General features: G+C 45.9%; 1 protein-coding gene across 1 annotated transcript in view; it reads right to left on the bottom strand.

The window, feature by feature from the left end:
- The window catches only part of SEMA3D (semaphorin 3D), a 174,957-nt gene extending 151,307 nt beyond the window's left edge, over positions 1 to 23,650 (bottom strand). The window contains exon 1 of the mRNA XM_083615609.1: positions 22,392 to 23,650. The gene's annotated coding sequence lies outside the window, so the exon portion shown is untranslated. The remainder of the gene's footprint in view (positions 1 to 22,391) is intronic.
- Between the last annotated feature and the right edge of the window lie 2,139 nt (positions 23,651 to 25,789).

Raw genomic sequence — 25,789 nt, 5'->3', positions numbered from 1 at the left:
AAAGAAGTCATTTCTGTACACATGGCAACTTTACAGGAGGTTAGAATAAACAATCGAGGAAGTGGGAAAGCAGCTTGTGGAAATTAGAAAGTTAAGGAGGTGGGTTTGGGGAATCTCATTGTAACTGAGACAGCATGTTGCCCATAAAAATAGTTTGCAGGACACAAATACTAAAAATAATGAGAGAGTATTCTTCAGCTGTCCAATAACTCATATGAGAAATCAAGCGACTGACTCATATGTTTTTAGCAGGTTGGACCAATTAGTCCCAGTTTTCTTTGAAGAGAAAATGAATGCTCCTACTGAGGTCTTTAAGAGGGAATTTCCTGGGTTGCCCATTGTCCCGTGTATTGTTATTAGGAAGCCTTTCTTCATTACTCTTATTTTCAAAAGAGCCCACTCTGTGAAGCTGGTCTGCACATGGACCCCCCAGCCACTGAGAGGAGCTGGTTATTGCAGTTGGTCAATTTCCATCTGTTTTTCCTTAGCCATTAAAATGGGGTGCCCATAATTGAATTCAGCATCACAGATCAGCATTACGCACCATTGACCCGTCAATGGCCACCAACAAGGTAAGGCCCACAAACAAGGAAGCCCATCATTTCACAGGTAAGTTTCATAAGCCTTGCCAAAGCTAGAGCCATTGGAAAGAGATGTTCACTCACAGTCAGAACAGCATTTTTCAGAGAATGCACTTCCGGTATTTGAATTTTGCCCCAGATTTAGGAGAACACTTAAGGAGAGGAAGAAAATGTGCTCCATGCTTTCTCTCACTACTCTACTCAGAGATGGGAGCAGCAGCAAGCTCCAAACACCGACATCACCAAATCCCAAATTTCATGGCGAAGCAAACAAGTGTATCATGAGAAGCACAGCCATAATTGAAATATACTCAGAGTCGCAAAGTGATTTCATGCTCTTTATTCAGCTCATAGTGGTGAGGAGGAATGAATGAATGTCCCCTCAAAGTATCTGCTTTATATACATTATTTACACAATGGGCTGCACATGATTGGCTAATTCCGGAATTCTACTGTAAGCCAATCAGGTTGTGGATTCACTTCTATCGGGAGCATGATTGGGTGGTTCCTGCCAACCAATCATACTGCTGCATTGTTCTAGGACCAATCAGACTGCTGCATTCTGAATCCTATTGTTCTAGGACCAATCAGACTGCTGCCTTTTGGATCCTATTGTTCTAGGACCAATCAGACTGCTACAGTTTGGATCCTATTCAACTCAGTACATAACAATAATGAATGGATCCCACTGGCCAGCCACAAAGGAGGCTGTCCAATGCATCTCCACATGATTCATGGTTCGAGCCTTTCCTCCTCATAATCAGCCTCTGTTGAGGAAGAGTAAGGGTCAGCCCTGGGCATTTTTTTGCTTCCTGCGGTGAAAGACAAAATGGTGCTTTCTTCTGATTCCATGTACGGATGCCAGCCAGAGTTTTACTTCAACACCAGCAACTGGGCAGAATCTGTCCAGGTGCAGAGCTACCTGCCCCAGCACCCAGAGCAGAGAGGGGGCAGGGCTAGCAGCCCCCACAGCAAGAGTCCCTAGCCGCCTGCTGTCCACACAATGAGTGTCGTGGGGGCGCCGCTAGCCGCCTGCAGCAGCAACATCCCTAGTGGCCCACCACCCACACAGAGAGTGTGGAAGAAAGGGGTCAAGTTCACCGCATGCACTGTGTTAAAGGAAAATATAATGAAAATGATGTACAGATGGTATTTGACTCCTGTAAAATTAGCAAAGATATATCATAACTGTGACAAACTTTGCTGGAAATGTAAAGAAAAGGAAGGAACATTTTATCATATGTGGTGGACCTGTCCCAAGGTGAAAGACTTCTGGGAAAAGATTTATAATGAATTGAAAAAAATGTTGAAATATACATTTATAAAGAAACCAGAGGCCTTTCTTCTTGGAATAACAGGTTTGGAACTACCCAAGAAAGATGTTAAATTATTTTTGTATGCCACAACTGCTGCTCATATTTTGTTAGCTAAAAAGTGGAAAACCCAAGAATTACCAACGATAGGAGAATGGCAGATGAAGATGATGGATTTTTCGGAGCTAGCTGACCTAACTGGAAGAGTCTGTGACCAGAAGGAGGAGGAGTATCAGGAAGAGTGGATTAAATTTAATGATTATTTAGTTAAATGTGTTAAGTTAAACTAACTGAAAACAGCTTAAAGGTAAAGGTACCCCTGCCCGTACGGGCCAGTCGTGTCCGACTCTGGGGTTGTGCGCCCATCTCGCTTAAGAGGCCGGGGGCCAGCACTGTCCGGAGACACTTCCGGGTCACGTGGCCAGCGTGACAAGCTGCATCTGGCGAGCCAGCGCAGCACACGGAAACGCCGTTTACCTTCCCGCTAGTAAGCGGTCCCTATTTATCTACTTGCACCCGGGGGTGCTTTCGAACTGCTAGGTTGGCAGGCGCTGGGACCGAGCAACGGGAGCGCACCCCGCTGTGGGGATTCGAACCGCCGACCTGACGATCGGCAAGTCCTAGGCTCTGTGGTTTTACCCACAGCGCCACCTGCGTCCCATGAAAACAGCTTGCGGATACTTAATTGGCTTAGGATTTTATTTATGTTAAGTGATGAATTAATATGTTTAATTTCATAAAGTGAAGATTTAAGTAGGTTAATGTTTAAGTTAAATTTTATAAGAATTGTGACTTGGGAAACCGTTAAAAGGATATGCAATGAAATTCAACCAAGGGGCAGAGGGGAAGTCACTTAACAAAGTTAATAAGTGTAATTTTCAATAAGGCTGTGATCTAAACCGCTGAGCCTCTTGGGCTTGCCAATCAGAAGGTCGGCGGTTTGAATCCCGGTGACGGGGTGAGCTCCCGTTGCTCAGTCCTAATTCCTGCCAACCTAGCAATTTGAAAGCACGCCAGTGCAAGTAGATAAATAGGTACCACTGCAGCAGGGAGGTAAATGATGTTTCTGTGCTCTCTGGTTTCCATTATGGTGTCCTGTTGCACCAGAAGCAGTTTAATCATGCAGGCCACATGACCCAGAAAGCTATCTGTGGACAAACGCTGGCTCCCTTGGCCTGAAAGCTAGATGAGCGCTGCAACCTCATAGTCACCTTTGACTGGACTTAAACGTCCAGGGGTCCTTTACCTTTTACCTATAAAGCTACTTCTTCCAATAACCCCCAACAACAGAATTGTACCACACATGCTAGAACCCTGACGTTTACCAACTGGAGCATACAAAGTTTTATAAAGATATGCAACAGGCATACCTAAAAAGAAAATTAAAAATTGAACCCAGAAATTTATTTTGAGTACTGGAACTGAACACAGCTCACAGTCCATCCATACAAAACCCCCTGACAGCCACCTCATTACTTGCTTTCTTCATTTCAGAATTATAGTTTTTTGGGGGGAGAGAAGTTTATTTTGTTATTCAAGCGCCAGGAAATCCTTGTTGATCTGCTGGAAATCACGATAAATCTACCAGTAGCTCACCATCTACCTTCTTCCCACCCCTAAACTACACGGGTTCAGAACTCAAATATAAAATTCGCTGGGCTCCTGCAAGCAAGATTCCAGACTACTGTGAACAGGGTTATTAATCTTCTCTTTTATCCACCTCATCCTCCCATTATTCTGACCTTGTACCTTGATTTACTGCCCTGGCATCTCACATTCCTTCACAATATTTATACTCTATAAATATATAACTATGGATGTCTGTTGCCTCCCCCACCTTTTGGCTAAGTGAAAACCATGAAAGTTCTAGTTTATTTGAGCCCATCAACATAAATCAGTCCAGAAATCAACCCATCCCTAGTTCTGTTATTCTTTTTATTTATAAGCTCTTTGGAAATAAAAATGCTAGTCCAACAGGCCTCTGACTTTTGGCTAAATATAAAAAGCCCCAATGCAAAACGAAAACGAAAAACACCCGCATGGGAAGATTCCTGGCAGACGTGTCCGATAATGTGACTAGGTAATAAAACCTGATAGCTTGGGCCCACTTTGATTTTAGAGCCAGGATGTCCAGAAGCAGAAATCTTCTGCATGCAATGGGTCTCGTTGCTGCATCTTTGCAGTAATCCTTGGAATCATTGGATGGTCCAATTCCTTCCAGCTATCACTGGTCTTTTTACTGAGATCACCAGAAACAGAATCTGCATATAAAGATGCATGCGCACAAAATTAACTCAATAAAATAAAAATGTTGTTTTTCATATGTTGAGCTCCACTCGTCCCCTTTCCCATGTCTATTGTCTCCACTCCAGCCTCTTTGCATTAAATCCAGCCTTGAAGTGGTGAAAATATTTGGAAGGAAAACCCAAAAGAGCTGTTGCCCTTGAGAAATATTTACCTCCTAGGTGGACCAAAGAGCTCAGATTTGCTGAAGGGCTCATCCTATATATCTAGCCTTGTAATCACTATGACCCAACTTCATATCTCTAGCGCTGAGACATACGCAACTCTTGGCTTCTCTGCTGGCCTTGATCATCGGGAACCCCAAAACAAGAGAATATTTTCCCCAGAAAGCAAATGCAAAACCTGTACCAGATATAATTTTCAAAAAACCACAGCAATGCTTTTTCAGTAAGGAGGGGGAAATAGCATGCTCGCAAATAAAGAGAATATCATCATATGTAAAAACGTAATAGAAAGCATGTGTCTTGGAAAAACCAACATGCAAGATCAGATGCTTCCATGAGGACCCTTCCAATGTTAAAGACCAGCTGCTACGATTTACTACCTACCAATAGCAGACAGAAAGACACCAGTGAGCTATATTACCGTACATTGTTATTTTCGACTGCAATCACAATTTTCAGTGTACAGCAGTTGCAACAAATCATTCTTCCTGTTCAAAATAATGTCTTTTTGGGGGGGTGTTTGCTGTACACCTTGTGCAGCCACAAAATCTAGCCCCTGTTTTGGCAATGTTTCATCTTGGGCTGCTGCCCCCTCACTGGTCCTCCCCGCCAGCAAGATTAATGCGAGTTGCCCATGGCCAAAGTTATAGTGTGACGTCTGAAAGGCACCTGCTATTCCCAAGATTGTACACCACCATGATATTTTTAATCAGCTGGTAGCTTATAAATGGGACGCAGGTGGTGCTGTGAGCCTAGGGCTTGCTGATCAGAAGGTTGGCGGTTTGAATCCCCGCGACGGGGTGAGCTCCCATTGCTCGGTCCCTGCTCCTGCCAACCTAGCAGTTCAAAAGCACATCAAAGTGCAAATAGATAAATAGGTACCGCTCCGGTAGGAAGGTAAACGGTGTTTCCATGCACTGCTCTGGTTTCGCGGCTTAGTCATGCTGCCCACATGACCCGGAAAAACTGTCTGCAGACAAACACCGGCTCCCTCGGCCAGTAAAGCAAGATGTGCACCACAACCCCAGAGTCGTTCACGGCTGGACTTAACTGTCAGGGGTCCTTTACCTTTACCTTTTTTTAGCTTATAAATACTTTCTAAATAAAAAGCATTCCATATAATTGCCCTATATTACACGGGCCACAGGAAATAGAGGGAATGTAAACAGATTTGTTGGGATTTGTACAAATGTTCAAAACCGCAGAGATGCTCCCTTCAGTGCCATCATTCACTGCAGTATATCTGAGGGTCTAAACAAGATATAAGTGTACAATTTATTGAATGCACATTATTCTTGGGGGGGGGGGGAATAGCCAGTGTGGGGGCTGCAATCCAGTTTGGTGGGGGAGAGGGGGGCTTCAGCCCTTTCCAGGTTTGATCCCCAACTCTTCACGCTTGCAATTTGCATTGCGGAGGGCAGTAGCAGCCCATGTGGTAACTCCCAGTCCCAGTCAACAATGACCATTAATCAAGGTTGACGGAAGTTGTGGTCTGGCAAGATCTGGATGGCAGCACTTTGGCTACCCCTACATAAGAGTGATTGAGAGAGCCTACCCCCTCCAAAAAATATTCCAGATCCAAAACTGTAGCATGCAAGGAGCACCTCATTCAAGAGTAAACAACTTGATTTACATTGCATGCTGTTTGGCACCGAAAAGAAGGTAAACCAAATGTGTGTCTGTTTTCAGGTATATTCACAAGATGCATCTGAGGTTGTTGGCATTCACACCAAACAGATGTGTGGGTGTGCACACATGAATGTGCATGATGCCTGAGGTCATGGTGGGTGGGCAGCAATGAGAGAGGTGAAGGGAGGGTGGACTTTAGTCCTCTAGAGTCAGCTGACAATGAGGATGGGGTTTTCAGAATGAGAGTTTCTAGCCTCGTCAGTTTGGGTGCCATATCTGCAGTTGAAAACAGCAGAGCAGATATCTCCCCTTTTATTTCTGGGCACACAGAAAAACTTGACAAACTCCAGTCTCTCTTTCAGTCCAATGAAAAGGCATGTATCAAAGACAAAATTCAAACATTTCCTTTGAATTACTTAGGTGTAGCCAGTTATCTCCCCTTAGATCAAAGTAATGGGAAAAAACAAAAGCTTCCATGCATATATTTTATAGAGTGCTCCTAAAAGCCATAATAAATAGCAAGAATTGAAACATCTTGAGGAAAAAAGATCTATCAGAACAATAAAAGTATTTTTCCATTTTATGATGAGATCTTAACATGCCTTTAATAACTTGTTATCATAAACATAACTAGAGAGAGAAAACGCAGCATTTTTGCTGCAAGAGGTCCAGTATCATTCCATAAAGTTTTGCCAAATGTTTGCTTATCAAAATTAAATATCCATGGGAAAGAATAGGAGTTTTATATGACTGGCCGGCTGCTCCCATCGACAACCTGGTCACCACATTCTGCATTAGTGGCAACTTTGTATTTTTATGCCGCAAACTGCCCTGAGATCTTTGGGTGAAGGGGGTATACAAATTTAATAAATAAAATAAGTATTTAAAAATTTCAGGTTGTCTTCCTGGGTAGCCCCACATAAACTGACAACCTAATGCAGGGTGGGAAGTTTGTGGCCCTCCCCAATGTTTTTGGACTCCAACTCCCATCAGCCTCAGCGACCATGACCAATGGTAAAAGATGGTGGAGTTGTAATCTGACAACATCTGGAAGCTGATAGGTTCTCCACCCCTGCCTAAAAGGAATACAACTCAGACAACGCAATGCATTTTCAAAGGAACCTGCTAGCTTAGAAGTTACACAGAAATAATCACCAAGACAATTGTTGTTGCGTGTTGAGTCCCACAATGCCACCCCCCAAAAAATTCACACTTCACACATCAATTTTGTTTAAGGTTTTTGGCATAATTTTGGCCACAACTTTATTCAAAATACAAAAAATGTGAGTGGTTGCTTAGGCATTGGTTATGACTATCTGTCCTTGCCCTCAAGGACAGAGCTGGCCTTCCGGACACCAACGGAAGCCAGCGTGGGAAACAAGTATTGGGTGAGAAAATGGAGCTGAGCCACAGACCCTCACTTCTCACCCTCATGTTCCTGTGGGGCTTGCACGGCCCAAGTCCGACTCCGGGGACAAGGACGAAAAGAATGGCAAGCCCCTGGATTCCTTTAACGGAATTCCCTTTCCGCATCATTTGGAGGGATAGGCACTTACCCCTCCAAGAACCAATTTAACCAATGCCTAACCGCCAACCTTACAAGTTGTGACGATTTGCTACGCAGTAGGCAAAAACCAAATGGCACCAGCCAATCAGCCAAATGGCAAAATTCCTACCAGGCCCCCGCTCCAAGGCGGACGACCCCATGACAGGCATAGCAAGGTCAAGCAATCAAGAAAAACCACCCTATAAAAGGGAGGGAGGGCGGGTGATCCGGTGCAAAACGGCCAAGAGGACGTCCAACGTCTAGCCCCTGTATTTAAAGACTCTGACCCCTCCTCCAAATTGGCAACAATCAAAACTCCCCAGCAACCCAAATTTAACCACTTAAAGGCTTGGGTTCCTTACCAAATTTGCCTAGTCACTGCAGGGTGGCCTGTTCCCCCAACCGCAACACGTGCTCTCTGTTAGGGAGAACACGCTTTGATGGCATCTTGAGAGACAATGGAGTCGGCATGTCTGGAAGGTGGCAGGAGCTCAGCCACGCAGCCTCAATGAAGGAGCCTGTCGTGGGGTCCCCTCTCTGAATTTTGTGTCCCGGGCCACCACCACCCCATGCTACGCCACTGGCAGAGTGTGAATCAGGGTGGTTCACTTAGAAATGCAGACCCCAATGAAATCCATGAGCATCCCTGGTATGGACACATCTCTCTGTGCACATGAAATGAACTGGGAAGACACATTCAGGTATCATTTCAGCACCAGGTGTGTATATGTCCTGGAAGCGCTACAAAGAAGCTTTGGGCTGGGGCAATTGGCCCAGTTACTAACAGCAATAAAGAGGGCGGTCAGCAGCAAGAGGGCCAACTCCACAGGCCAATTCTTGCGTCATATTGATCGTATGGGAAATCATATGGAAGCCATTTGTGCGAAAGCCATTCTGTCTCCCCCCCACCCCGCCCCTCACATGCACATGTCACACAGTTTGTGTGATCTGAAACATACAGCTGAACAAGAAGGATTTTGCTGGTATGGTTAAGATCACACAGACCAAGCAGGAAGTTGTTTGGGCAAAGAGGCTTCCTTGTGTGTTGTTGGGTAAGCAATTCCAGGAGCAACCACACGGCTGCTTTCTGCAAGGCCGGCTAACCCACAAATCAACCAAGGCTGGTAGGGTGAATTAGTTCCAAATTACTCGTCCAAACGAGCCCAGAGTTAGTTTGCCACCTGAATTATAGAAATGTGGGTTACAATGAGGGACCTTTTCGCATCCTGCCATTATAACATCTGAAGATTCTATTTACCTTTTTAAAAAAAATAATAATAATCAAGGAAACTTATCCTATTAATAATAGTAAGTTTCGGGTTGGAAATCTACCTTGTGAGAGCAGATTATAATCTTATAATATTTAAGGAAATTCTTGTGAAGAACGGTTGAGTTATTATTTATGTAAAGCATTTTTACCCCACTCATCACCCCACATTCCATGGCCTCTCCAGACCTTCGGATGCCAGGGGTTGATGTAGGACCTTCTGCCTGCAAAGTTTTTGGGCTCCAGCCCATCCCCACTGGCAACTGTACACTTGCAGAGGGGTCCCTTCCCACTCTACAGTCATATGATTCTACGTGTAACCAGCTTCCACATAGTTTCCCAGTTGTTCCTCCTCCAGGTGAGGAAGAAACCAGAGCCACGTCCCCCAGCAAAGCAGATTGGGAGCAAGAGGAGACCCATCTCCCCTCTTGCTCAGTGCATCGCAAGCCTGAGAGCAGTGGCGTAGCGTGGGTTGTCAGCATCCGGGGCAAGGCAAGTAATTTGCGCCCCCTAACCCGTGGATTTGCGCCCCCTAACCCTAAGCCCCAGATGTTGCACCCGGTGCGGCCGGCCCCCCCTGCACCCCCCACGCTACGCCACTGCCTGAGAGGTGGTCACAAAGGTGTAGGCTTGGCCTTGGGACTTCAGTTCTTGTTGTGTGTGCCCCTCCCCACCACCACACCACCCCAAAAAAAATGGGTGCAGAGACACAGCAGGCTGGAGTTGCCTGCTTTCCTTGCTAACAAAAGCCCTTCCACCTTCCAAAGTTGCTGGCTAGGCAGAAATAGGTTTTCCAGTCACTTCTTTCCCAGGAAAAGCTTCACTTGGTAGATTAAGGCATGGGTAGACAAACTAAGGCCCAGGGGCCAGATCCGGTCCAATCGCTTTCTAAATTTGGCCCGCGGACAATTCAGGAATCAGCGTGTTTTTACATGAGTAGAATGGGTGCTTTTATTTAAAATGCATCTCTGGGTTATTTGTGGGGCCTGCCTGGTGTTTTTACATGAGTAGAATGTGTCCTTTTATTTAAAATGCATCTCTGGGTTATTTGTAGGGCATAGGAATTCATTCATTACCCCCCCAAAAAAATATAGTTCAGCCCACCACATGGTCTGAGGGACAGTAGGCCGGCCCCCTGCTGGAAAAGTTTGCTGGCCCCTGGATTAAGGCTTCATCCAGCAGCTTTTAAAGGCACAAGGAAAAAAAATGGCAGGATTATCACAAGCAAAAGGTGTGCACTATTTCAGCCAGTTAAAAGACCTTGAATTGGGGTATTCCTCGTGTAGTTTTTAAAGACACAAGATCTTTGCTAAGGGGGGGAAAAAAGGTCAGCCACCCTACTGCAGACAGAAGGTGTGTAAAGTTAGGTATACATGCATGTCCTACCCCACAAAAGTGATCAAGTTCATGTGTGACTGTGACATCACAGGCAGGACGCCGCAGAATTTTGTCAGCTCCCACCCCAACTCCATTCACACATCTGCCAGTCATGAAATGAAGAGATGCACACAAGTGTCAACTAACAAGCAACTTCAGCTACTAAAAACAGAAAGTGGCCTCTTCTCAATGCAGTCATATACATTTATCAGCTCAACGCTGTTGTCACAACTCAGGAATGCTATTCAGGGACAGAGGAAAACCATATTGCTTTAAACACTGAAGCGCCTCTAGCTACGGTTCCATTGGATGGATGTGGCCTTTGCAAAATACTGGCCACTCCTGGAATGATCGATATATGGTTTGCACAATCTAAAACAAAGGCAAAACAAAACTGTAAACTTGAATATTCCAGGAAATTCAACCATTTCCCCTCTTTGGTATAAATCACAATCCATTCCCCTCCATCCCCACCAGTGAATCATAAATAAATATTCTAAAGGCCTGGCTATTTGGGCAAAACATCTGCTTCCTGAAGTAATCCTTAGGCATTTACCAAGTAGGTTGGAAGCAATCGAACTGCTTGCTGTTTTAAAGATTGGAGACACATGCATGTGTATTCAGAGGGAAGAGATGCATATTTACGGAAAAGATGAGAACAGTTGGTTTCCTCGCCAATGCTCGGTGGAACCCTGTGGTGCTTCAATTAGAGGTCAGGCTAAGAGAACCAAGAAAAGTTTGCCCACCAAACAAGTGCGCCTATGCGACTGGGACCGGGCTGGGAAATCCTTTTCATCCTGTTTCGGTCTCCCTGGCAATCCAGCACAGGTCCAAGCCACCTCCCACCCTCCTGCGTGCATTTTGTACATGCTTTTGAGGGAAAATTCAGTCATTTTACACAAAGCACCCACCTTTCAATGTTTGTGTTTTTCTCACCTGGCAAATACACATTCGGAATGCACCTTTTTGTGCAAAAGATGCATTTCTCTGCACATTTTTTTGTCCAACAAAAATCTGTTCCAATCCGTAAAGAAGTTGGGGTGTTTCAGATTGGGTCCATGGAAGAAACGAGAACCAAATGAATTTCTCCTCCATAATTAGCAGAGAAGGAGCGTTGGGTTCATTCTAGGTCACACCCACAGTTTGCAAGGGGTGACAAGAAGGTAGGGATGGATGAAATTGTCAATTTCCCCACTTTGGAAGAATGTTAGATGAAGGTGATGGACTATATGGGATTGGCAGAAATGACTGGCAGAATCCGGGACCAGGGAGAAGAGGCGGTGGAAGAAGATTGGAAGAAATTCAAAGACTATCTACAGAAATATTGCAAAATTAATGAAGTTAGAATGATGTTGGATAGAAATTAAGTGGTTTCCAGCTGTAATGCTTTAAGAATATGGAAAAAGGGTATAAATAGGTTAAAACATAATTAAAATGATTTTGGATTGGAAATAAGTGGTATTTGTAACAAAGTTAATAAGAATATGCAAAAATGAATTGATAATAGATGAAAATACTGAGCTATAAAATGTTAAGTTATAAAGATAAGATAAAAAGAGGGTAAGAATTTGCTGATTTGAGTACTTAAATGGGAATACAAGAAGGGGAGGTGTGAGGAAGTCAAAGAAACAAGCAAATGAGTTTTAAATTATGAAAAAGAATTGTTTTTAATTTTTTGTATTTTTTGTGTGTTTACTCTTATTTTTTGTTTTTTATTATGTGTTTTTGTATATCTGTTTTTGTAAAATCTTAATAAATATTTCTTAAAAAAATAAAAATAAATTGTCAATTTCAGTCTCTCTCTCTCTCTGCCAGACTGTTCCCTGCCTTGCTGGCCTTTTCCCACCTGGCCGTGTGTGTGTGTGCGCGCGCGCGCGCACGAGCGAGTGAGCAAACTGACTCCAGCTACAAAAGCTGAGGATGCTGAACAGACTCTTGAGCTGGGGTGCTGTTTGGAGGGTTTTGTTTGGTGGGTGGGTGTGTTCCTATTGTTGCTGTTAATTTTTTGCATCTTTATTTTGGACCTTATGATTTATGTGGAAATTGTGCAGTTTGGTTGTGTACTTTCTGGTGCCTCGCTTATTGTTTACGCTTTTCCTACGTTTGCAGCTATGCAACATTTTAGATGTTGTAAGGCGCCTTGAGGTTGGTTTTAACTTTGGAAAGGTGGCATAGAAATAAAGTGAGTGATGGAAAATCAGGTGAGTTACAGCCCTTAATCTTGGATTTCAAAGTTCATGAAGAGTAAATATATACAGAAAGGATGCATTTAGCTGAAACACTGATGGACATGGAAAGAGGGAGGGCAAGTGAGCAGAAGAGGAAACAAAAAGGGTGTATTCCAGGGCTATTTTAAGCCCTGGCATTGTTAGGTTTACAGTATGACATCCAGACAAAGATGTCAGCTTTTGCTGAAGGACGTCTGAGGTGCAGCGCTATTAAAAAGGTAAAAATAGCTCAGCGGAGGAGTTAAAGGCTGCTTCACATGAATTAAATGGAGCCCTTGCTCTTCACGGTTTCAAATGCCTTGCAGGCATCTCTCTTCCAAAGCTTGGGGTTTTTATGTGGCTCATCCCCAGTCCAGGCAAATTCCACGAAAACAAGGAAGCAAATGAGTAACACATTGACAGTACTTGTGTGTTTCCATTCAACACCACCTACTGCTGCCACTGGATTCTGCCTGTTTGGCAGAGATCCAGAAGACAAAGGGGCTGCCTTCATCTCTGAAAGACCAAGGCTGGGCAGGGGGAGGGGAGGGGGCTGCTTTGCTTTGGAGCAGTGCAGCACCTTGTTACCTGAGAGGCGTTGTCCCCAGGCAGAGTACTTCCAGGTGGGATCACACTAATGCGGAGATTTCTCATAATAAAAAGCAGGAAAGATGGGAGGGGGAGTATTCCCACTGCCTATGCCTTTCCTATCCCAATAATCCATTGGAGTAATACAGTGCCATCTTTAGCATATGCACAGCCGGGGTGCAAAGATCCGCCCAGTGCCCCCAAATTTAGTTAATTTCACATGCACAGCTTTGGTAAATGAGCGCACAAAGTCGAAAGTCCTTTAGTGAAACAGTAGGTATACCTTTCGGTAATACCTAGGTATATATGTATTTTGTTTTTCTAGCTTGATCAGAATTATTTATTATTTCATAACAGAGAGATAGTTAAGAGCTTAGGTGGCTTCAGCGGCAGGCGCCTGGTGCCCCCCAGAATTCGGTGCCCGGGTGTCCCGCACCCCTTGCACCCCCGGGTAAAGACGGCCCTGGAGTTATTCATCAGAGCCCATCAGACTTCAGAATTACTGGATCTTTCAGTGTTTTCTACTGAAAACCAGAGGAGCATGCAATAAGGAGGAGACTGAGAGAAGGTGTGATAGCCATTTTCAAATATCGTAAGGGCTGTCACACAGAAGATGGGAAATGCTTCTTTTCTCCTGTTCCAAAGGCAATGGCTTCAAAATCAAGTTACAAGAAATTAGATTCCAACTCAACATCAGGAAGAACTTTCTGAGAGTGAGAGCTGTTCAACAGTGGAACAGATTCCCTTGGTGATTGTGGACTCTCCTTCCTAGGAAGTTTTAAAGCAGAGGTTGTATGGCCATCTGTCATGGATGCTTCAGTTGAGATTCCTGCATTGCGGACAGTTGGTCTAGACCTTGGAGTCCCTTCTAACTCTACAATTCTATGATTCCAATTCCCATCAGCCCAAGCAGCATAGCCAGGAGTGCCTCCACCTCCATCGTTCAGCCCGGACACTGAGATCCAGCTCCAAGGGCCTTCTGGAGTTTACCTCATTGCAAGATGTGAAGTTATAGGGAACCAGGCAGAGGGCCTTCTCAGTAGTGGCGCCCGCCCTGTGGAATGCCCTACCAGAAGATGTCAAACAGATAAACAGCTATTTTATTTTTAGAAGACCTCTGAAGGGAAGTTTGTAATGGTTGGTGTTTTACTGTGTTTTTAATATTTTGTGGGGAGCCACCCAGATTGGCTGGGGTATAATTATTAATAATAATTAAATAATAAATTATTATTATTAATGATCAAGGATGATGGAGCCAGAACCCAGCAACTTCTGCAAGGCCACTCCATTCCATTCTAAAAAAATAAAAAATAAAAAATGGGTCAGGGCTTTAAGCTGCAATCCTATACACATTTAATATGGAATAAATTTCACTGAAAAACAGTCTGAGAAGATATGTACACACTGTAAGGAATTAATTCCATGGAAGCTCTGTGAGCTACAGGCACATTTTAACAAAAAAAATGCTTCAGAGCGGAAGCATAAAACTCAAAAATGTATCCATACAACCAAGGTACACTATAAATGCAAAACAACAGGGATGTATTTATTCAGAAAAGAGCAATCCTCAAATACAGGGGAAAATACCGGTAATTCAGAGTTATTGTAAAATTTCACCTACATTGCAACCAAAAGTTCACAATATGGTATATTAGCTCTCAACCTAGATAGAACTCTTACCGAGTCTGAGGAATCCTGTGTAATATAAAAGCTTGCACGTCAAGTTTTTAAATTAAGGTTGTTTATATTAATGGACCAACACTGCATATTTTTCAAATATAAATGCATTGTTCTTTTTCATAAAACACACGCACATACACACAAAGAGCAAAAGCAGAAACCTGGAAGTATAAAATGCAAAAGGTAGAAGGAATAATACTGGCTGCTTTAGAAAGGCTAACGTTAATGCAAAATGTTGGAGCAAGAATGCTGGGAGAGGAAGCATCCCTGTTTTTAAACAGCTACACAGGCTGTTTTCCAAGCCCATTTCAAGGTTCTCATTTAGATAGTTAAACCCCATGCTCTAAAATGAGCAGATGAAACCCTCCAGGCACTTCCTACATGGGATGAGGTACACGGTGTGAGGGTTTGGAAAAGGGCCTTTTCTGTTGTGGCTCCTTACATGCAGAACTCTCTCCCTACAGAGGTGCTTGGTCTCCTCTTATAGCTTCCGCTGGCTCATCAAGATGCATCTTTTGTGAGGGGAGGGCATGTGGAGGAGAGACCTCATTGCTGCTACTGTTACTGCTGATGGTATACCTGTCATTTGTTGCTGTGTGGTTTTAATAGATAGTGGGTTAGCTTTTTTAAAGGGTGGTATATACATCATCCCTGCTTTTTTAAAAAAAAAAAAAAGCAGAGACATCACCTTGCCAGCAAAGGTCCGTATAGTTAAAGCTATGGTTTTCCCAGTAGTGATGTATGGAAGTGAGAGCTGGACCATAAAGAAGGCTGATCGCCAAAGAATTGATGCTTTTGAATTATGGTGCTGCAGGAGACTCTTGAGAGTCCCATGGACTGCAAGAAGATCAACCCTATCCATTCTGAAGGAAATCAGCCCTGAGTGCTCACTGGAAGGACAGATCGTGAAGCTGAGGCTCCAGTACTTTGGCCACCTCATGAGAAGAGAAGACTCCCTGGAAAAGACCCTGATGTTGGGAAAGATGGAGGGCACAAGGAGAAGGAGATGACAGATGGTTGGACAGTGTTCTCGAAGCTACCAGCATGAGTTTGACCAAACTGCGGGAGGCAGTGGAAGACAGGAGTGCCTGGCGTGCTCTGGTCCATGGGGTCATGAAGAGTCGGACATGACTAAACTACTAAACAACAACAATAAACATCATCTAAATAAAGTATTTTTTAAAATCTCTTTGATGATTTTGCTGCAAGAGACAATGGCTGTGTTCCCTTGCCCATTTACTGAGCACTGACTGCAGTTCCAGTTCCGGTTGTTTTGTTAATTGATTTGACATAAAGATATGTACCAACTAACACATAAACATGTAAACAATAACAGAACCATTCATGGAGCATATTCAATATAAAAACAAAATGAATTGCAAGTACACATAGCAAAGTTTTAAAAATCTAGCTACTGGGTTTTTAACTACAGATAGGTAGCCGTGTTGGTCTGCCATAGTCAAAACAAAAAAAAAAAAATTTCTTCCAGTAGCACCTTAAAGACCAACTAAGTTAGTTCTTGGTATGAGCTTTCGTGTGCATGCACACTTCTTCAGATACCAGTGTTTATCTGGGTTTTTAACGTTATCCAGACAATGTTATCCAAAATGCACATGTATCCTGCACTTTGTTATAAAATACTACTGCATGGTGCATTGTTTCTCAAACCAGCTTCACACTGATTGAAGTTCTTAAGTCATTCCAAAAAAGTCTCTAACCAAGGTGTGAACACCTTTGCATAGGCTAAAGACATCCCACCCCCCATCAAGGCCCCCTGGTGGGAACACAAACAGAAATGAATCTGACACTAAATAAGTCATGCTGATGTGAACATTTTTGGGGTTGTGGGGGAGGCTGGAGCTGAGGCATGCCTGAAGGGGGAATAACACTAAGGCATTAGTGTGGCAACAGCCTACTGTTGCCACCCCTTTGGAAATAGTTTGTGCTGGTCCTGGGGTTTAACCAAGAGGCGAGGTCTGAGTCCAGTCTGAGGTCGATGGTGTGATATGGAGGCTGTCCATCAAAGCTGAAGCGGGGTCCAAGGTAGGGAGTCGGGTGGAGTCAGGAACTCTGGCAGAAGAGCAGGACAGGGTGCAGGCAGGAACAGGCTAGCAACAACGTTGCTCCCGCAACCTGGGACTGGGCTGGCTGGCTTTTATCTGCCCCGAGGCATAGGGCAGCCCCGGTCCACAGGTGACTTGCCTCTCCTGGCCTGGAGGCGAGCACTCCTCCTGCAGGAACTTAGTTCCCTCCGCCTCTCTGCCCTGAGCCTCTGCAGCTCAGGAGAGGCTGGAGGGTTACCGGACCCAGAGGCAACCTCCTCTTCCCCTGATGGGGCTGAGAGTGGAGCACCTGCAGGCAATGGGTCCTCCATCACCTCAGGAGCCAGAGCAGCCTCAGCTGATGCCTGCACCTGAGGATCCAGCACAGGTGAGGACCCTTCAGGCTCATGCCCCAGCCCTGGCTCAGCTGGTTCTGGAGGCGGGGAATCCTGTGCAGGCTGGGATTCCTCAGGTTCAGCCTCCAAGTCCGAATCCCAGGCCATCACATAGTTGTTGAAAATAGTCATTCTTCAGCAATGATCTGAATTGTACACAAGGGATTTTATTAGCTTTAGTAAGTTCGTAGCTTACTAAATACGCCAAAGGTAATAGATGGCCTAGAAAAAAACCTAGCAAGCTAAATACAGATTTAAAGGGGTGGGTTTTTTCCCCTTTTTTAGATCTTTAATGCAGTGTTCCGCCACAAGCCCAAACCCACTTAATTTCAAGTCATTCTCACTTATTGCAGTGAAACAGATCCCATGGGAAATGTCTCTCACTGCTGGCAGTTGCCAGAAAGAGATTTGTTGACCACTGGTTTTGGAAGCAGGGAAGGAATTTTGCAGACTCTCAAATCCATCCCCTGATCCCTTAATGATAGCCAAAGACTTCCTACAAAGACGACACCAGCATTTAGCCCTTTAGTCAAGAGGCATCGCAGCAGGCAGTCAAGTGGGCTCCGGACCAAGGTGGAATAAATGCTCAGCTCAAATTCTCTCACCATCACCACATGAGAAATGATTCACCCATGATTCTTACCCTTAGTCTATTATTATTTTAAAAATATTATTAATAATAATACCCACCCTTAGGTCCCAGGGTGAGTTGCAACATTAAAGCACAATATCAAATATATAGCATTTTTTTTAAAAAAAGAAGAAGTCTGCCATGTGGAAGAAAAGATCGACTGTAATCAACCTCAGCTGGTCCAAATTATGAAAACTTTACGAAATCAAACTACTGGCATAGAAGAAACAACTTTAAATTTGTTCCTTGATTTAAATTTGAAAGTTAATTCTAACAGCACGGGCCTAATCATGTCTACTCAGAGGGAGTCTCATTGAGTTCAATGGGGCTCCTCCCCAGTAAATCTCAGAGCATCTTACAGGAATTCCACATTTACATTAAGAAAGCATGGGTGAAGTGCAGAAGATGAAAATTTATTATAGCTTTTGAATCCTATGGATTCAGTGAATGGGGTGGTAAAGGGCAGAGAGAACACAAGAAAGAACCTGTAGGTCAGGCCAATGGCCCAACTAGTCCAGCATCCTGTTCTCACAGCCTGAAGCCTCTTTAGGGAAAACCGCAAGCAGGACCAGAGGCTTCTCTCCTCTCCTGCGCTTTCCAGAGAACGGTGCTCGGAAGCTAAGTGCCTCTGACCACTTCCATCTTCTCTCCAATGGAAAGCAATCTCCACACAGATCTTGGACAAGGGAAGGGGGAAATGGAAGGATGCTTCTCATTTTCTCTTGGTAGGTAACCCCATTGAAGGTGAATTCCTGACTAGGTGCAGCTCACCTGCAGAGAAGGCGAGGAAGAGGAAACTGTGGAAGGGCCAGTCCATTTTGACAGGCAAAACGAAACGCTCTGGGACCTTTTATAAAGCAGCAAGTGCTGGCTTACCTCTTTGTTTCTAACATTTGCCTGACTACTTTTCAGCACAGATTTAGCCCAACTGCTAAATAACTTTCATAAGGTGCATGTTGCTCGTAACTCTGTGTGTCAGGAAAGGATGAACGCAGAAACTTCTAAAGAAACCTGCCGTTTCCATCACCAGAATCAGAAGAGAAACTGAGTTATGATTCGTCTGTTCATAAGGAGGAGTAGAAACTCACACGGGGGGCAGAGAAACAAGCCAACAGATTTGTGAGATTAGAAGGATGAGCTATTGGAATTGGGGAGTGTCCTTTGTGGTTGCTGAGCCCAACCCGGCTCAGTGCAGGGATGTTGAAGCTAGAGCATCCCTGAAAGAGGGCAGTTCTTGCCATTTGGAAATTTTGTGCAATTTGCCATTGGTTGCCAGCTCATTTCCAGACCCAATTCAAGATGCTCACATTGGTGCTGGAAGCCCTAAATGATTCGGGCCCCGAATCATTGGCAAGACCATCTCCTTCCCTACAAACCTTCTGAGATTGGGGTGGTGGCAGCTGTGAGCTGTGGAACTGGCTCCCCACATAGATGCATCCGGCAGCTCCATTACGCAGCTTCCGGAGGATGCTGAAGATGCCCCTCTTTACTCTGACTTTTGACACTTGAGGTGTATATTTTTAGAATGTACCTTAATTTTTATTATAGTAAACTGTATTAAACCGTCTTCAAATTTGCATTCTAACATTGTAACCACCTTAGGACCTTAGGGTGAAGGGCAGGTAGTGAATAAATAAAAACGTAATATTCGAATAATCTTCCTTCTCTCTTGAATCAGGTTCCACCCTAGTTTAGGTCTCCTGTCTTCTCCGCTTGCCATAAAGAGGAAGCGTCCAGCTCTGCCTCCTTTCAGAGCACGGCGAGCAGGGGAACCAATATGGTGGCTGGACTGCACCTCCTCCCATCGCTGGCCATTGGCCAAGCTGGCTGAGGCTGATGGAACTGAAGGCCACTAAAGACAGCTGCTTCTTGGGAGAAAAGCAATGGCAAACCTAGACAGCATCTTAAAAAGCAGAGACATCACCTTGCCAACAAAGGTCCGTATAGTTAAAGCCATGGTTTTCCCAGGAGTGATGTATGGAAGTGAGAGCTGGACCATAAAGAAGGCCGATCGCCGAAGAATTGATGCTTTTGAATTATGGTGCTGCAGGAGACTCTTGAGAGCCCCATGGACTGCAAGAAGATCAAACCTATCCATTCTGAAGGAAATCAGCCCTGAGTGCTCACTGGAAGGACAAATCGTAATGCTGAGGCTCCAATAATTTGGCCACCTCATGAGAAGAGAAGACTCCCTGGAAAAGACCCTGATGTTGGGAAAGATGGAGGGCACAAGGAGAAGGGGACGACAGAGGATGAGATGGTTGGATAGTGTTCTCGAAGCTACAAACATGAGTCTGACCAAACTGTGGGAGGCAGTGGAAGACAGGAGTGCGTGGCGTGCTCTGGTCCATGGGGTCACGAAGAGTCGGACACGACTAAACTACTAAACAACAACAACCTTTGGAGACCTCTGCTCTGGCTACACCTGCATTAGAGATGCATTGCCAGAGGAGGTGCCGCCAGGTGTTTCTGGAGCCAGAGCAAGGGAGAAGCTGGAGAGCACGTCTGCTGATCAAAGCCGAGAACTTGCTGCTCCCCATCATTTGGGGGCAGGAGGCACCCGTGCTCCTCCAGAACTTCACAGAGCATGATACTGAATGCTACCGCTGCAGAGTGAGGATTCAAAATCTTCCCCAAGAGACTGGGCACTAATCAAAACCATTTTTTTTATTTCAAACTCCTGCTGCTCCGAATGAAGTTTGCAATGGGAATGCTACAAAAGAGGCCAGTCAGGGATCCTTGTTTGAGCACAGCGGCCAGAGGCAATTATACTACACTCCCTGAATGACAATACTTATTCCTACATCTCACAGCCAATACTTGCAAAAGAAGCAGTTGTTTTAAAACAGGCCCCGACCTGGTGTCATCCAGATGTTTTGAGCTACCATCTCCCCCCACTCCCAGCCAGAACAGCAGCGCTTGGCAGGAGCTGATCACAGCTGGAATCTCAAACATCTAGAGGGCACCGGGTTGGGGAAGGCTGTTTTAAAGCCTTAACTGCATCCCCCTGGAAAGGCTGGTCCTTGATTTCTGGCAACACCCTAAGCAAGTCTCATGTGCCGGGGGGGCGGGGCAATTGAAAAGTGAACTTACACAGCTACATAGTACATAGTTGTTACAGATGTGTTTACCTAAATATAAATGCAACTGATAAGGCCAATCAGCCCAAACACAACTCTCTAAGTGTTTACTACGTGATTCGGAGGGACTTACTGGTACCTCTGGACCTTAGAACTTATTTAAGTGCACCCACCAGAAAGGTTAGACAGTTAACATCTGAGTGCCATGAAATTAACAGGAGGACGAGGGAGAATTGCCTTAATGGAGAAGTTATACTCCACCATCCACAAGTCCTCCATTCCAGTGTTAATCATCATTGGCCCTGATCTGTCCGGGATGGGGGTCAAAAGACTTGTGTCTGCAATGTTGCTACCCAACTAACACACCTGCGCTCTTGGAAGAGAAAACACCACTTGCAGTTCAACCTGTCAAAAGCTCCCAAGGAGAGGATTGCAAGGGAAAGATTATGAGAAAAGATCTGTGAGTTGGGAATCCTTTCCCCCTCTACGCTTTTGGGTGTGTGTGTGGGGGGGGTGAGTTTTGGTTTGACATTATGCTGCTCCAGCTCCTTCCAAAGCTCCTGCTTGGATTTATTAGACACCCTCAACTAGAAAGCACCCACTGAGCAGCCGGACATGCTTTTCAGGCAAACATGTTCAGAAGTCACAGTAAGAACGCACCAAGTTTAATCTCCGAATAAAACTGCAATCAGCTGCAATCCTAGACACATGTGCTTAACCCTCTTGGGTTAAATGAGGCTTACTCCCAGCAGCTGAGAGGTGCATAAGATTTCAGCCTTAGGATCACGCTGCAAAGAAGCAGCGGCAGGTGGGATATGCAGGCGACAGGCATCCTTGGAAAATAAAGAACAGCCAAGAAGAGCCAAGCCCCCGTTTCGCCAAAACCGAATCGCAGTGGAAAATACAAGTGATTTATTGTTCTCATTATTCTTATAGCTTTCCTATTGCAGAGAACTGTGCTTGGGCAAGCATTTTTTTTAATAAAACAAAATAAAGGATTTCGCTACTTTTTTTAAAAAAAATAATAATAATTGAAAGCCGACACGTCCCAGTTTGTTTGCAGCAGCCACGCTGCTTGTAAGCACATTAGCGCAGCGGCACAATCGCTCAGCCAATTTGTCAGCCGCAAGACACAATCCTTGCCCTGGAATAAGAAAGCTGGGGTAGCTCGGTTGGTAGAGCCAGTGGCGGACCTACATTTCGAGGGTCCTGAAGCTTGAACTGTCATGGGGGGCCCTTTTCAACCAGCAACGAGGTCTGGGTAACAACCCCGGTTCCCCTCTTCAGTGGGTCTGTTCCAGGACAGATCATCACACCTTGACAACATCTGTGCTACATAATCAATTTGAGTCGTGGCACTCAAATGGGGACCCAAAATAAGCAATGAGGACGGGGGTTCGAGCCCCAGTGTCGAGTGAAGGATTTCTGCCTGGCAGCGGGTTGGACTAGATGATCCTGCCGATCCTTCCCAACTTACACTTCTGTAATAATACTGTAAGTAAGCAAGCTAACAAACAAACAAACAGGCAAAGGGGCAACGGAGAAGGGGACCCCCGCGCGCCCCCAGGTTGCCCAGCCGGTCCTTACCTGTTCCAGGCTTGAGCTCGCTCTCTCGGCTGCGCGAAAAGACGAGCGCTGTGCGCGCTGCGGAGCCTCGCCTTGCCTCGCCTGGCCGGGATGCTGCCCGAGCGACTCCTGCGCAAAGCCGGCTGTGCGTGGCTCTGGGCGCCGGAGAGCAGAGGGCGCGGCTGCTGCTGCTGCTGCTGCCGGGCGCCGCCTCCTGCCTCGCAGCGCGCTCCTCTCGCTCGGGGAAACTTGGGGCAGCCAAGACTTCGCCGCCGCCGCCTCCTTTTGCGCTGCTGGCGGCTCTGCGCTTCTCCTCTCCGGCTCCCGAGCTGCCCGTTTCCCCCTCCCGGCAGCCGGCGGCTCAGCGCAGCCACGTGCGGCGGCAGGAGGGAGGCGGCCGGTGCTCTCCGCCAGGCGGCTGCCCCGGGGCCGGATCCAGCCAGGCGAGCGTGGCGGGCAGCCTTCTCGCAAAGGCGTCGGCGGCGTCGGGGGTCTCCGGCTCAAGGTCGCCCCACAGGCCGGGCGCTTTCGGCGGCGGCGGCGCGGAGTTGGCGGGTTGCTGCGCCAAGAAGGAGCTTTGCGCTCCTCCGACTCGGCAGCGCGGGATCCGTCGGGGGCTCAGCGGCGGAGAGAGGGGCGCTCGGCTCGGCTGCGGGGATTTTGTGTGTTTATTTTGAAAGAGTCTCTTTATGCGCAGGTGGGGCTCCGAACTGTGCCTGGGGAAGACCCTCCCCACCCCCACCTGGAGCTCCGAAGTGAAGTCTGTCAAAGTCCGGAGCAAAGGGCTGCCCTGACTACTTGCGCGTTTGTTTCTGCTCTGTCTCAGGAAATCTCCAACTGGTCTTCTGTGCAGCCTTTGATTTACTTAGAAGATATCGCTCAGGGTCGGTCTCTCTCTCTCTCTCTCTCTCTCTCTCTCTCTCTCTCTCTCTCACACACACACACACACACACACACACACACACGGTTTTCAATACGTAGAATCTGCCTGTTTCCGATGTCTATGATAACTAGCCCCCTCCCCACAGACGGCCAATATTTTGCAGAAGGGATTTAGGTTTGCACCATAGGAGTCAACTCCTGAGGCCAAGGACCTTTCACCCCCACTCCCACCCGCAAGAAAATATTTGAGCCCCCACCCCACCCCATAGAAAGGCATTGCCATTCCAATGATGCGCTTGTGCAACATAGTGATTGTGCAGAGCGGGGCTTACCTTCCCGTCCTCCAGTATTTTATTCAGCTTGGCACCGCTGGTTTGCGCAGCTTAAGTGAATTAAAGCGGTCTGTCACTCCGCTGCTTTTTGTCACTCTTTGTTGCTGCTGGTGCAAGTGGCTCTCCGTTGGGAAGAAAGGCAGGATACACAGGGAGTTAATAATAATACCCTTTTGGAAATGGACTGGTGTTGTTGGTCTGGGGCCCTGCCTCATGGCCTCCCCCTCAGAAGGAGAGGGAAAGAGATGCATGGGAAAGATGCTAACTGCTGAGAGCGGAAGACAGGTGTGGAGACTCTGTGGGCCTCCAGATGTTGCTGGACTACAACTCCCATCATCCCTGACCGTTGGCCCTGTTGGTCTGAAGCACAGAGAGCCCAGCGATGTTAAGGAGGTCATAGCCTTCCAACATAAAGGAAGAATGCAGGCTTCCCCAGCCACAGATGCTTCCAGATGTCTTGCACTACAACTCCCAGCAGCCCCAGTCCCTGTGGATGTGCTGGCTGAAGGTAGTTGTAGCCCAAAAGTTCTGAAGATACCAGAATGTGGAAGTCCTGGTGGTTTAAACCTTAGCAGGATAGAAAGTGCTGCTCACTCCAGTTCTCCAGCTTCTGGCTTTTTGGCCTGAAATTCACTTACCGTATTTTTTGCTGTATAAGACTCACTTTTTCCCTCCTAAAAAGTAAGGGGAAAGGTGTGTGCATCTTATGGAGCGAATGCAGGCTGCGCAGCTATCCCAGAAGCCAGAACAGCAAGAGGGATTGCTGCTTTCACTGCGCAGCGATCCCTCTTGCTGTTCTGGCTTCTGAGATTCAGAATATTTTTTTTCTTGTTTTCCTCCTCCAAAAACTAGGTGCGTCTTGTGGTCTGGTGCGTCTTATAGAGCGAAAAATACGGTATGTCTGAACCATTAAATCCAGCAAAACAAAACACACACACACACCCGATTTATTCACACTTTTTGTTACAATTTCTTGTGCAAATTTGGACCACACCAGCCACACCTCTTCCCACCTGGTTGCACATAGATTGTGGGGACATTGCATATTCCCAGCCTTCAGTGTTTTGTATGTGGGAACACACAATCCTTGCCCTTTTGTAGCCCTGTTTACCTGTATATTGCTATGTGGTTGGACATATATGGTGCATGGACGGCTAGCAGGGGTTGTCAGGATGCTGACAGTATGGGTGCAACAGATGCTCCGTCTCAGTCCTGTTCATGCTTCACAGTTTCAGAGTTGCCTGGATTGCCCGTTTGCAAAACAGCTGCCCTGTCAAAGCTTCCGTTTAGCTCTTTGTTTGCGCTAAGTCCTCAAAGGATGGAGTGTTATGTGCTGAACGTGAATGTGTGACTCATTCCATATTGTAAAAGTCCTCTCTGGAGCTGGGGTTGCAGGAAAACAATGACCACTCAGTACTGCAATGATAGTAAATCAACAGCAACAGGAACTTCCAAACATAAGATGTACAAGTAGGAAGTGGGAGAAGGAATGAGGGAGGAAGCCTCTTGCCCGGCACATCACAAAGTGATCATCAGCCGCAGGGAGATTAAACTCAGAAAGAGTTTCCTTTCTATCTGTTGTTCCCCCTCCTGCAACTACTCCAGGGACAGAGAGAGACATTCTTCCTTCATCACAGACACCGACAAGAGGATAAGAGCATGTAAAGAGGCTTGCCCAAGGCCTCTGTGGCCCTGCATCCTTCCTCCCGCAGAAGTTCACCATCTGTCTCTCTGAAAACCCCACAAGTGAGCCAGGAGGGATTCTCAGAGTACATCTTCTGTGGCTGCTTCCCAGCAATGGCTGCCCCAGATCCTGGAGGCACCATGTAGCCATCATGACTTCCAAAGTCTGGGAGCATCCACCCAGAAGGCAGCCAGACTGAAAGAAGGGCTGGGCAGGTTCATACAGGAGAACATAGTTCTTCAGATATCCTGGGCCTAAGCCCAAAGAGTTTTACATGGAGTAAACTCATCAAATAGTCATGCACATTATTGTCAATGGGTTTGTTCTCACTACTGTTGGACACTATCCATAGTGTTAGTATGTATATTATCTAAAACACAATTCACAGTTTGAAATTCAAACAGCTGCTCTGCCTATTTGCAAAGGAGGGTAAGGGAAATGCAGACTATACTATAATGCAATCTATGCCTTGGAGTTTGAGATATCAGAATGGAAGTTGCTGTGCATAGTCAAAATACCAC

The sequence above is a fragment of the Podarcis filfolensis genome, assembly GCF_964270895.1.
Source record: "Podarcis filfolensis genome assembly, chromosome: 5".
NCBI lineage: Eukaryota > Metazoa > Chordata > Lepidosauria > Squamata > Lacertidae > Podarcis > Podarcis filfolensis.
The sequence above is the reverse complement of the archived record's forward strand: the minus strand, read 5'-3'. Positions and strand labels throughout refer to the sequence as shown.